General features: G+C 39.9%; 1 protein-coding gene across 3 annotated transcripts in view; it reads right to left on the bottom strand.

Moving 5' to 3' along the window:
• The window catches only part of ASPH (aspartate beta-hydroxylase), a 523,279-nt gene that overhangs the window by 492,553 nt on the left and 17,866 nt on the right, over positions 1 to 12,860 (bottom strand). The gene's annotated exons all lie outside the window — the stretch shown is intronic.

Here is a 12,860-nt window from a genome sequence, read left to right on the forward strand (position 1 = left end):
GAGAGAGAGAGAGAGAGAGAGAGAGAGAGAGAGAGAGAGAGAGAGGAATCTTTTTAAAAGAGAAATCACTCAAGTTTAGAATTTTACTATTAAAAAGATTTCATATGAAGGCAACTGGTTGAAAAATATAATGATAAAGTAGATGGCTTTAGAGTCACTACATGAAAATATTCAAACATGAAAATTATACATAAACATTTTATTTTAATATAGTTTTCTTTATTTCTCCTTCCCTCCCTCCTGTTCTTTCTTTTGTTTCTTTGTTCCTTCTTTCCTTCCTCCCTCCCTCCTTCCCTCTCTTTCTTCCTCCCTCCCTCCCTCCTTTCTTTCTTTCTTTCTTTCTTTCTTTCTTTCTTTCTTTCTTTCTTTCTTTCTTTCTTTCTTTCTTTCTTTCTTTCTTTCTTTCTTTCTTTCTTTCTTCCTTTCTTCCTTTCTTTCTTCCTTTCTTCCTTTCTTTCTTTCTTTTCTGGCAGGTCTCAACTTCTAAGTGAATTGTATTCCAAAGTCTACTTGAAAGGCAATTCTTTGGAACTTGGAATGAATTTTCTCAGAAGAACAGTGTGATACATGGTGACTTCAATTTTTCAACCAATCCACACAACCCTATGAAATACGTAATATAGCTGAAGTTTTTGATGAAAAAGTATACTAAAATTCATTTCCACACTAGTAAATAGACAAAGACAATAAAAATGAAAATGAAATATTTTTTTTATCTTAAATAATATGCAAAGGAGGTAGATGACAATTGGCAGAGACCCTAATTAGGAATTTCTAAGCATTTCCACTGTCTTTAGAGACTGATAGCTCTTGGTTCTGTATCTTAATTCACAGGATCGTAAATCCAGAGCTGGGGAGAACATTAGAGGTCATCTAGTCTAACATTTCATTTTAAAGGTGAGAAAACTGAGATTCAGATAGGTTAAGTGACTTTCAAAGGTCACACAAGTAAAAAGTGAAAGAACTTAGTTTTAAACTCAGGTCTGTGACTCCAAGTTCAGTGTACTCTACCTCATACCAGACTTCCTCTGATTCAATTTATAATGGAAGCCTTGGCTTTTCCGCAACACAGGTGCTTCCTGGCACTTCTCATTCTCAGCTGTGGTTGGGTCACAGTGGTAGTGAGGGTAGAAGAGAAGCATTTCAGACTCAAATGGGTTAGAGGAGAGAAAACTAGGAAAAAGAAAACTGGTCAGATCTGGCAGGGAAAGTTGAAAAAAATGGAAAACAAAAGAACTGGGTTAAATAAGATCTGTGTTTATGGATGAGAGATTGCCTGAGGAGGAATTAACTTAGCTGTGTGCAGTGAAAGATGGAGAGGAAACAGCATTTGTATGGCTCCCCTGAGGGGGAAAAAGGAGGTCAAGATGGCAGAGTAGTCTTGAGGTGAGGAATAAAAGAAGGTAAAGTTTTTATTCAGGACATAATTGGATGTTTGTAATTCATGGAGTGCTTTATATGAGGGTTAGACTTACGGGGGGGGGGGGGGGGGGCAGCTTTGGCCTCTTAAAGTTCCTCAGGGCTTGCTTTGCTATTCCATCTTGCTCTTATCACCTACAGCTCCATAAGACTTGCTTCCAGCATCCTCTGACACAAACTCTACCCCCTTTCCAGAAAGTCATGCTTCCTAGTACTGGAACAATTCAACCAGAGGCAGAAATCCTGTGGATATGGAAAGCCTACCATTTCCTTTGATTCTCATACCTTTCCATTGATTCTCAACCCAAAGTTACCATTGTTCAAATGCTAGTCTCCCAGTAACTATTCCCTTATTTTCACTCTCTTTAATAAATGTCCCTCCTTCCCAACCTGCCACTCTAAAGCTACCCAATTTTTCTACTGTGGTCTTTTATATGCCTACTCCATAGGTAACAAACTAGCTTTCAATTTAAACCTTTTCCTTTCTTATGCCCTCTATTTTCTTGCATTCACCGAGCCTGGGCTCCCTCCTGATGACAGCTACCCTAGTTACCCTTTTCAATACTAGCTCCACTTTGACTTAAATCCCCAACTCACTGGTCATAGAGGCAAAGTTGGATTATTCCTAGTTCCCCATTACTACTTCCAGCATCTCTAGGCCTATTACTCAATAATACTCCTCTTTTGAAGTTGTTTAAAGACTTTGAGGACACTTTTCTTCATTCCTCAGTGAGTTTTCGTGCCTGTCTGACTCACAGTCATTTTCTCCTCCCCAACTCTTGCCCTTATAGATGATCATATCCTTAATTTTGCAATCACCTACAAGTGTTCCATGTTAATGTTATATGGACTCTGACATTCCACCTTTCCCTCTCTCTTTCAGCTCCAATCCCTGTTCATTATCGTTGCCACAACTTCCAATCCCTCTACTTCTTAGTTCTTTCTCAGGCTGTCATCCCTGCACTAGCTACACATTTTTCACCTTTCCCATTTTGACCCATTAGTGAATCAGTTAGACCCTACAGTATCCTCTTATTTCATGTCTCTTGTCCCTTTATCCCATCAAAGTTCTTGCCATGTCAAACCCCATCCAGGGGTTACCCCTACCATTTGCTGCTTTCTCTTCTATTCAGATTGTACTAGGAAAATCTTAGTAAGGAAAATCATGAAACTTTGCTGATGAGGGATTAGTTACAAATTAGTTACAACACTGGAATTGGAACTTCACTTTGGCCAAGAAATCCTTTTGTACATGCCAAATCAATTTACCATCTCATTCAACATAGCAGTATTTCAAAACTATTTCATCCCTTCTCAAAATCCCATGGCTCCCCTTTTGCCCACCCACAAAGATAAGAACCTTGCCTCATATTTTATTTAATAAAAAGGTATATATAAAGAGTGCTCCCTCTTCTCCCTGTCCCTCATATCCCATTATTTAAATGTCGTCTTCACCCTTATTTCACATGAAAAGTTGGTCCTTCTCCTTGCCAAGGCAAATCCCTCTATGTGAGATAGTGATCACATTCCATTTCATCTCATCTTGCCCCCTCTATAATGCCTATCCTCATGAAGTTTTAATTGCTCCTGTTTCCCTACTCTTTACAAATCTTCCAATGTCTCCCCCATCCCCCTCAAACCCTCATTTGACCCATCCATCCCTGCTGACTATCATCCTATGTCTCTCCTCCTTTTTGTGGTTAAACTCCTTGAGAAGGTTATCTACAATAGATACTTCCATTTTTTCTTTCATTTTCTTCTTAACTTTTTGTGGCTCTCCTTCTTCATCTCAACATTCAACTGAAAATGCTCTTTCCAAAATTATTGATGATCGCTTAATTACCTAATCTAATAGCCTTTTCTCAGTCCCCTTCGCAGCCTTTGACAGTGTTGATTGCTCTCTTCTTTCTGATGTTTTCTTTTATCTAGGTTTTCAAGACACTATCCTCCCCTGGTTCTCCTTTTTCTCTGTCTCCTTTGCTGGTTCTTCATGCACATCATACTCACTCACTAAGCTCTGTCCTGGGCCTTCCTTTCTTCTCCCTCTGTTTTGCTTGGTGATCTCATCAACTTCCATGAATTAGATTATTATCTCTGTGCAGATCCTAATCTTTCTCCTGAACGATAATCTCACATCTTTAGTTGCCTTTTAGACATCTAGGACTGGATGTTCCATAGACATCTTAAACTTAACATTTAAAACCAAACTCACTATTTTTACCCCTAAGACTTCCCCATCTCTAACTTCCCCATTTCTATTGAGGATACCACCACCTTCCCAGTTACCTAGGCTTGCAAACTAGCTGTCATCCAAAATTCCCCATTCTTTCTCACTCCTTATAGCCAATCCATTGCCATGGCCTGTCATTTCTACCTTCATATAATTTCTCATATCTTCCTTCTTCTGACATTGCCACCACCCTGGTACAGGCCCTCATCACCTCCCTCCTGGACTATTGTGATAGACTGTTAATTAGTCTCCCTGCCCCTAGTCTCTCCCTACTCCAATCCATCCTCCACTTAGCTATCAAAATGATTTTCCCACAGTACAGGTCTGACCATGTCACTTTACTGCTCAACAAACTCCAGTGACACCATAATGCCTCCAGGATCAGATAAAAAATTCTTCTTTTTAATTTTAAAACCCTACATAATCTGGTCCCTTTCAACTATTTGTTTTTTTTATACCTTACTCCCCACCTGTGGGGAGTAATGCACTCTGTGATCAGTTGACACTGACCTCCTGCAATGGTAATAGGAATTTGAAGATCTTCCCTGCCTCTTGATAGGCCTGGGTGAATTTGAGGGCCCTTCCTGATTTGAAAATATACTCTACCCCCTAACAGGCTGAATGTGCTCACATGGAGCCTGTTGTGGGAGGTTTGTTTTTTAGGAGGCACAACTTTTGTTACTTTGTAGTCAAGTGGATCAGGGGTTGTGATGTTTTCTGACCCTGGAGAAGGCTATATATACCTCTGAGATGAGGTTTTGCTTTGGGGCTCACTTTGGGAAGAGTTGTGTGATTTGGTCAGATGAGACTCTGGGCAGCCATTGAGCTTTGAAAACCTAGATGTTGGTGCTTCTCTCTCTGGTAACTGACTAGGTATGGATATAATGGTCAGACAGCTGGAAGCCCTATCTGCTGATCTGTTTATCTGTATTTTTTGCCTGCTTGTAATTTCTGTTTGTATTCTCTCTGAAGTTCAGGGTGCTGACTTTTTCCCCTGAACTAGGTAAATTATATATATATATATATGTGTGTGTGTGTGTGTGTGTGTTTGATTAAAGTAAGATTGTTAACCCTCTTTTGAGTTGCTTTCCTTTAGAAAAGCAGATCAAAGAACCTGTGCTAGCAGCCATCCTGGGTATGCTAGGCTGCTTGCTGCTATACCTCCTTGTGGTCTTCACACATACAACACTCTATCTTCTGGTTCTAGGTATTCACACTGACTCTCCCCCAAGGTCTAGAACTCTCTCTCTCTCATCTTTGCCTTTTGTCTTAACTTCCTTCCAAAGTCAACTAAGGTTTCATCTTCTGCAAGAAGCTTTCTCAGGGTGGAGTCAAGATGGCGGAGTAGAAATAGGACCTCTGCCCAGCTCCGGCTCCCACCACCTCCAATCCATATAAAAGGTGGACTCTGAACAAACTTTGGAGCTGCAGAACCCACAGAAGCTAACCTCCCACTGAGCACAGCCTGGCAGGCTGGCAGGAATCAGCCAGTGCAGCGCTCTGGGAGCTGACCCTAGCCCCGTGAGCCAGAGGTTTTAGCCCCAGGGCAGGCCTGACCGACCACTGGCTGGAGGGATATCATATCACCAGCAGCTGTGGCTGTTTCCAGAATTATGAACACATAGATGTGAAGGACAAAGTGAGAAGCCAGTACAGTGTGGACTTTGGGATCCAGTAGTTGGGAGTGCATCGGCCTTTATCCCCTGGAGGGAGAAGCCGCTGAGGGCTGTGACACAGCTGCCACCACAAGGCAGCTTCAGCACCTGGTCTGCAGAATGTAGGGGGACCAAGCAACCAGTCTGAGGAGTAATTGTTCTTCCATCACAGTCTAGGGTGGTGTAGCAGCAAGCACCCCAGCATCCCCAGGGTCACTGCCAACACAGGTTCTTGGATCTGCTTTGATAAAGGAAAGCAACTCAAAATGGGTTAACAAGCTTACTTTAATCAGTCAAATATGTATCACTTACCTAGTTCAGGGGAAAAAGGTCAGCACCCCGAACTTCAGAATATACAGACAGAATTATCAAGACAGAGAAACAGATCAAGTAGACAGTTTCCAAACTGTCCAACCATTACATCCATACCAAATCAACATCTGGGTTTTTCAAAACCGGGGGGCTCTGGACAATGGCTTCCCAGAATCCAGATCAAATCACAGAACACTTTTCAAAGTGAGCCCCAAAACAAAGCTACACATCAGGGCTTATATAGCCTTCTCCTGGCTCAGAGAATGTAACAACCTTATTGACTCACTGGCCAATCAAGAAGTATCTACTGAAAAACAAGCCTCCCACCCCACGCTCCAGGTGCACTTTAGTCTAGGGGCAGGGAAGATCTTTAAATTTACATTCCCATTACAGGTGGAGGTCCTGGGGCATTTGTCTAGCTTGCCAGAGCATGTGGAGGCTTCAAAGAGGGCACCCAACTAATACCTCTGGCAGCTGAGAAAACCCCTTGATACGAAGCACCCCTGTCTGGTAGCAGAGTCCTACTGTGGCAAAAAGCCCAAAAGTTAAGTAATTGAGTGGCAACATGAGGAAGCAAAGGAAGCAAACCAAGCAAAGCAATCCAACATTAGACTCCTATTTTGGGGACAGAAAGGATCAAAGCATGAAACAGGAGGAAGACAGTGAAGTCAGAACTCCTGCATCAAAAGCATCCAAGAAAAATATGAGCTGGTTACAGGTGATAGAGGACCTTAAGAAGCAAGTAAGAGAAGTGGAGGAAAAATTGGGAAGAGAAATGAGAACAATGCAAGAAAATTACAAAATGAGAATCAACAGCCTGACTGAGGAAAATCATACCTTAAAAAATAGACTAACTCAAATGGCAAAAGAGGCTCAAAAAGGCAATGAGGAGAAGAATGCCTTAAAAAGCCAAATTTGCCAGATGGAAAAAGAATCTCAAAAGCTCACTGAAGAGAATCATCACTTCAGAATTAGATTGAAGCAAAGATGAAGCTAGTGAATTTAAGAGAAATCAAGATGCCGTTAAACAGATCCAAACAAATGAAAGAATAGGAGGCAATGTGAAATATCTCATGGGAAAAACCACAGACCTGGAAAATGGATCCAGGAGAGATAATTTAAAAATTATTGGACTACCTGAAAGACATGATCAAAGAAAGAACCTAGAAATCATCATCCAAGAAATTCTCAAGGAAAACTGCCCTGATGTTCTAGAACCAGAGCGCAAAATAGAGGTTGAAAGAATCTATTGATCACCTCCTGAAAAATATCCTCAAAAGAAAACTCCTAGGAATATTATAGCCAGGTTCCAGAATTCCCAGATGAAGGAGAGAATATTACAAGCATCCAGGAAGAAACAATTTGAATATTGTGGAAACACAATCAGGATAACCCAGGATCTGGCAGCTTCTACAATGAGGGATCGAAGGGCTTGGAATATGATATCCCGGTGGGCACAGGAGCTGGGATTAAAACCAAGAGTCACCTACCCAGCAAAACTGAGTATCATGTTTCAGGGGAAAATATGGTCATTCAGTGGAATAGAAGACTTTCAAGCATTCTTGCTGACAAAACCAGAGTTGAAAAGAAAATTTGACATTCAGATACAAGAAGCAAGAGAAGCATGAGAAGGTAAACAGGGAAAAGAAATCATAAGGAACTTATCAAAGTTGAACTATTAACATTCCTACATGGAAAAACAAGAAATGTAACATGAAAGTTTTCTCAGTATGAAAATAGTTGGAGGGAATATATATATATATAATATATATATGTCTATATTGGAGGGTATACATGTGTGAATGTGTGTTTATATGCTTACAGGTATACATAGATAGAGGGCACAGGACCAATTGAATAGGAAGGGATGATACTTAAAAGGTGAAATTAAGAGGTGAGAGAGGAATATAAATGAGAGGAGATGGGGAGAGACAGAATGGGGTAAACTATCTCATATAGAAGAGGCAAGAGAAAATGTTTACAATGGAGGGGAAGAATAGGAAGGCAAAAAGGCAAAACCTTATTCTCATTGAATTTGGCTTGAGGAGGGAATGACATACACACTAAACAGGGTATCTCACCCTACAAGAGAGTAGGGAGGAAGGGGATGAGAGGGGGGATGATGGAAGGGAGGGCAGGCTGGGGGGGAGGGAAGTTCAAAGCACCCATTTTTGAAAAAAGACAGGATCAAAGTAGAGAATAGAACAAGTGGGAGGTGGGAAAGGAGGGACAGAAATATAGTCAGTCTTTTACAATATATCTAGTATGTTAATGTTTTGCATAGCTACATATGTACAACCTATACTGTATTGCTTATCTTCCCAGTAAGGGTAGGTGACAAGGGAGGAAGGGAATGAATCTGGAATTCAAAGTTTAAAATCAAATGTTTAAAAATGTATAAATACAATTATTAATACTATTTTACATGTAATTGGGAAATAAGATATACAAGCATTGGGGCATAGAGATCCATCATGCGCTACTGGAAATGTTGAAGGGGGCATGGGAGAAGATATGGGAGAGAGCAGATTAGAGGAGGGGATATCTTGTGGGACCACTATTTTGGGGTGGTGGGTAGGGGAAAAATGGGGAATAAATTTGTAAATCAAAATCTGGCAGAAATGAATTATGTAAACCCGAAGTTAATAAAGCATTGAAAAAATATTCTGAAATGAAATCAAGAAACCAAGACTTAGGACATCCTGCAAATACACTGTCATGAGTGCCTCTGTAGGCTTACTTAATAATATTAATAAAACATTTTGATATAAAAAAGAAGCTTCCTCCAGTCCTCCTTAATCTTAGTGCCTTCTTTTAGGGACTATGCACCTGAAATTTATCCGTGTGTGTATGTATAATATATATGTATATTTGTGTGTATATATCTATCTATCTATTTCTAATATATATCTTTATCTATCTCTTTATTTCTGTATGTCAGGTTCCACAATTAGACTGTGAGCTCCTTGTGAGCAGGGACTTTTTTCCCTACCTTTCTTTGTATCCCTAGTGTTTAGCACAGTATCTGTCACATAGTAGGTGATTAATAAATGTTAGTTGGTCTGACTTGATTTGATCTAGAGGAATTTAGGCATTTGCTTAGTGGCCATCAAGTCTGTATTTTTCTGAGAGAAGGGAGAGGCAGTAGCAGAGGCTAATCTCATAGCTCCATCTCTTCCCCACATCATCTTTGCTTTTGCAATAAAGTCCAGGACAGGAATTAAGGGTAAAGTGAAAACCACCTGTTGCAACATAGGAGCAAGGTCAAAGAATATTTAATTGGTGGACAGGGACACAGAAATATAAATCTAATTTTGCATCTGAAATGGAGAAATAGCCCAAATAAGTGGAGGATGGGTGAGACATGACAGTACCAGTTATTCAACATATATATATTTGCTTTTTGGATGGGGGAGGGCAGGGCAGTTGGGGTTAAGTGACTTGCTCAAGCTCACATGGCTAGTAAGTGTTAAGTGTCTGAGGCTGGATTTGAACTCAGGTCTTCCTGACTCCAGGGCCTGTGTTCTATTCATTGTGCCACCCAGCTGCCCCCATTATTCAAAGATTTAAACCAAGTTGAAAATCCAGGGGTGGAGCTGGTGAAAATCCAGGGGTGAAGGCCTAAGTAACAGTAGTAGGGCCCAGCAGATGATCCAACTCAATACTGACCAAGTGCCTACAAAATAATTGTAGCTGACATTTATATAACACTTTATAGTTTACAAAGTGTCTTACATACATGATGCCACTTGATTCCCAGTATGTACCCTTGAGGGAAGCACTGTGGTACAGTAAAAAGAGTGTCAGCTCTAGAGTCAGAGGAACTGCATTTAAATCACACCTCTGACACTTTTGTGACTCGAGGAAAATCTTAACATCTCTGGGCCAGAATTTTCTCAACTATAAAATGATTGAATTGGACCAGATGACCTTTGAGTTCCCTTATAGCTCTACATCTATGGTGAATGAAAAAAAAGTTTTTTATTAAGTACAAACCTCATGCTAAGTGCTGGGGATACAAATAAAGTTTCTGTTCACATTGTAATTGGGGAGACATCATATAAAACAAAGCTGAGTTCTGGCTAGATAGATATAGCATTTATTAAGTGATTATTATGTGGTAGATTCCATGCTAAGCAATAGGAATGAAAATAAAGGAGACAGAGAGAGAGACAGAGAGAGAGAGACAGACAGACAGACAGACAGAGAGACAGACAGAGAGACAGACAGACAGAGACAGAGACAGAGAGACAGAGACAGAGAGACAGAGAGAGACGGAGAGAGAGACAGAGAGACAGAGACAGAGACAAAGGTAGAGAGAGACAAAAGGAGAGAGAGAGAGAGACAGAGACAGAGAGAGACAGAGAGACAGAGAGAGAGACTGACACTGTTCGAAGCCCAAAAAGCTTTTGTTCAAATGGGGGAAGATAACATATCAAAAGAACTCAGAAATGGAATGGAGGAGGAGGAGGGGAAGGGACTAGCTATGTAGGGGATGAAGTGAAAAAGTCCAGAGTGTTAGGGGTGAAGTCAGAAGTGAGCATGAATGACTTAACCTTTACATGAACATGGTCTCAAGTAGGAAATTACAAATCATAGGAGGGGCCACATGGGTGAGACTGCTATTGATATGATGGTGGGAGAGGTTGGAGAGCTAGGAGCAGAGCTGGGAGAAAAGACCCAGAGAAGATAGCAAACCCAAAGGTCTTAAGTTACACATGTAGATAGGATGGCAGTGCTAGGGAATGAAGGATATTAGAATAGGGTAGATGCTTAGGTCTAGTGGCTTACCTTCTCTCCAACCCCCCAATCCCCTGAGAAGGAATGGAGTGACTCCCATCTCATTCAAGTCTTGTGAGCAGTCAAAAAACCCAGAAGAAGGGGTAAGGCTTATGGGGAGTTTCTCTGTGGTAACTCTTCCTCTCTTCATTTCTTCCCTAACCTTAATCACTGGATGGGTATTGCCTCAGTTAAACTGAGACCTGGGAAAGACCTTAGCTTAAAAAGGCCAAGGTAGTCCACTGCATCCAGGTGGCCCTGGAGGAGAGTGAGGCTGGTGATTTTACACAGCTCTCCTTCATTTAAATCCAATGCACTTGCAAGTCATGACATCACCTTCCTGATGTCATGGTCCTCTTCAAGGATGAAGGACAAACAACAGTGACAATCTAATTTTACTTCTATCAGAAAGACTTGGATGGATTCTGGAATAGCCCAGGGTTCGGTTGGAAGTTGACAAAAAATTGAATCTATTGAGGTTAAGTAATTTTCCCACTAATCCATTCTACTTTTTAATGGAAAGCATAATTCCAAGAAGCTACAAAAGTAGCCAAGAATCCAAAAAAGAGGAAGAAGTCACTTCCCCTTTGGAAAATGGTACTAGATGAAACTGCTGCTGTTGTTCAGTCGTTCCATTGTGTCTGACTCTTTTGTGACCTCAGAGACCACAGCATATCAAGCCCTTCTATCCTCCACTACTTCTTGAAATCTAAATTCATGTTCATTATTTCCATGAGGCTCTCTGTCTATCTCATCCTCTGCCATCCTCTTTTCCTTTTGCCTTCAATCTTTCACATCATGGATTTTCCAATAAATCCCATCTTCTCATTATGTGGCCAAAATATTTAAGCTTCAGCTTCAGTATTTGACTTTCCAGTGAATAGCCTGAATTAATTTCTTTACATATTGACTGATTTGGCCTCTTTGCTGTCCAAGGGTCTCTCAAAAGTCTTCTCCAGCACTACAATTTGAAAGCATTGATTCTGCAGTGCTCAGCTTTCCTAAGCCACAGGGGTAAATTGGAGTCAGAATTTGCTGAAGTTCTGCCTGAAAGAATGAGTATTTGCTTAGTCAGTTAGGTAGAAATGTTTATATGTGACTAGTTTGAAAATGTATTTTTTATCTCCTGTTGATTTTCCAGTAGCACAATTATATGCCAAAGAGCCTCAGGAGAAAATGGTTTAAGAAATCCATATGGCCACAAAATCCAAGACAGCATCAGTATGACCTCTGCTCCCCACATCTAAGAAGTCCCAGACATCCATCAGCCAGGTTTGTGGGTGTGCAATGGAAAGAAATTAGGTTATTCTACCAAAGTGATTCATATTCTAGAGTTTCTTTAAGGTTATAACTGAGAATTATTAAAAGGCTACATAATTTCTTGAAGGAAATGTACATTATTTTTCCACATTCTGATTAGACCTTTATCAGGGGTGCTAACTTCTGGCCTGCCAACTGGATCTGACTCTCAACATGTATTTTTATCCAGCATATGATTTAGTACCAGAGGGTGGTATCTTTTATGTTTCTAAGAGTAAACCAATTTTAAATGTCATAAAAATCCACAGGATAGGTATGCTATTTCATCAGATTGATCTCTGTGTGTCTGTTTGTGATTCTCTATCTCTGACTCTGGTTGTCTATTAGAGGCATAAAATTTTAAAATATCTATGCCCAAGGAATTTTCTCCCTCCTCATCCTGCAAAAGAGTGTATATGTGTGTGTGTGTGTGTATATGTCCATGTATCATTTCTTTTTCTGTGTCTCTTCCTGTGTATATATGTTTATTCATGTTTGTACATATATATTTATGCACATACATGTATATATCTGTAATTTCTCTTTTTGTCCATCTACATGAATTTTTCTGTCTCTTTCTCATTATTCTTCACCTTAATTTCTCCCATTTACCTGTCCCTTATTCCTCTGTCTCTTTATAATATGTTTATAATATACAAATGAAATACGTATTTATTGTTTATTAAATATATGTTCCCTAATCTTAATTTTCAAACTTTATGAAAGGACAATTTTGTAGTTTATGTAATTAAAAAAGTATTGTTTCTAGCCCAATTAGAGGCAACAGGATAAAGTAAATAAACTATTAGACTTGGAGTGAGTAAGCCCTGGATTCAAATCCTGCCTCAGATACTTAACTTTGTGATTGTGAACAAATCACTTAACTGCTCCATGCCTCATTATCCTCATCTGTAAAATTAAGAGACTCAGTGACTTGATGATCCCTTCCAGCTCTAAAACTGTGATTTTATGATTCTTAGATTTTTTTCTTTTGATTTTCAACAGAGAACAAATTCCCCACCTCTGATCTACAAAGATTGTTTTTTATATTCCTAAGGAATTTTCAAGTAAATATTTTATTACTTTTTATATTTTGTTATCATACTACAAATGACCATTTCCTGATATTTAACCTTCCTTCCTTCCTTCCTTCCTTCCTTCCTTCC

Source organism: Petaurus breviceps, unplaced genomic scaffold (assembly GCF_028583685.1).
Source record: "Petaurus breviceps papuanus isolate PSGF00001 unplaced genomic scaffold, PetGlider_PUasm1.0 38, whole genome shotgun sequence".
Lineage (NCBI taxonomy): Eukaryota > Metazoa > Chordata > Mammalia > Diprotodontia > Petauridae > Petaurus > Petaurus breviceps.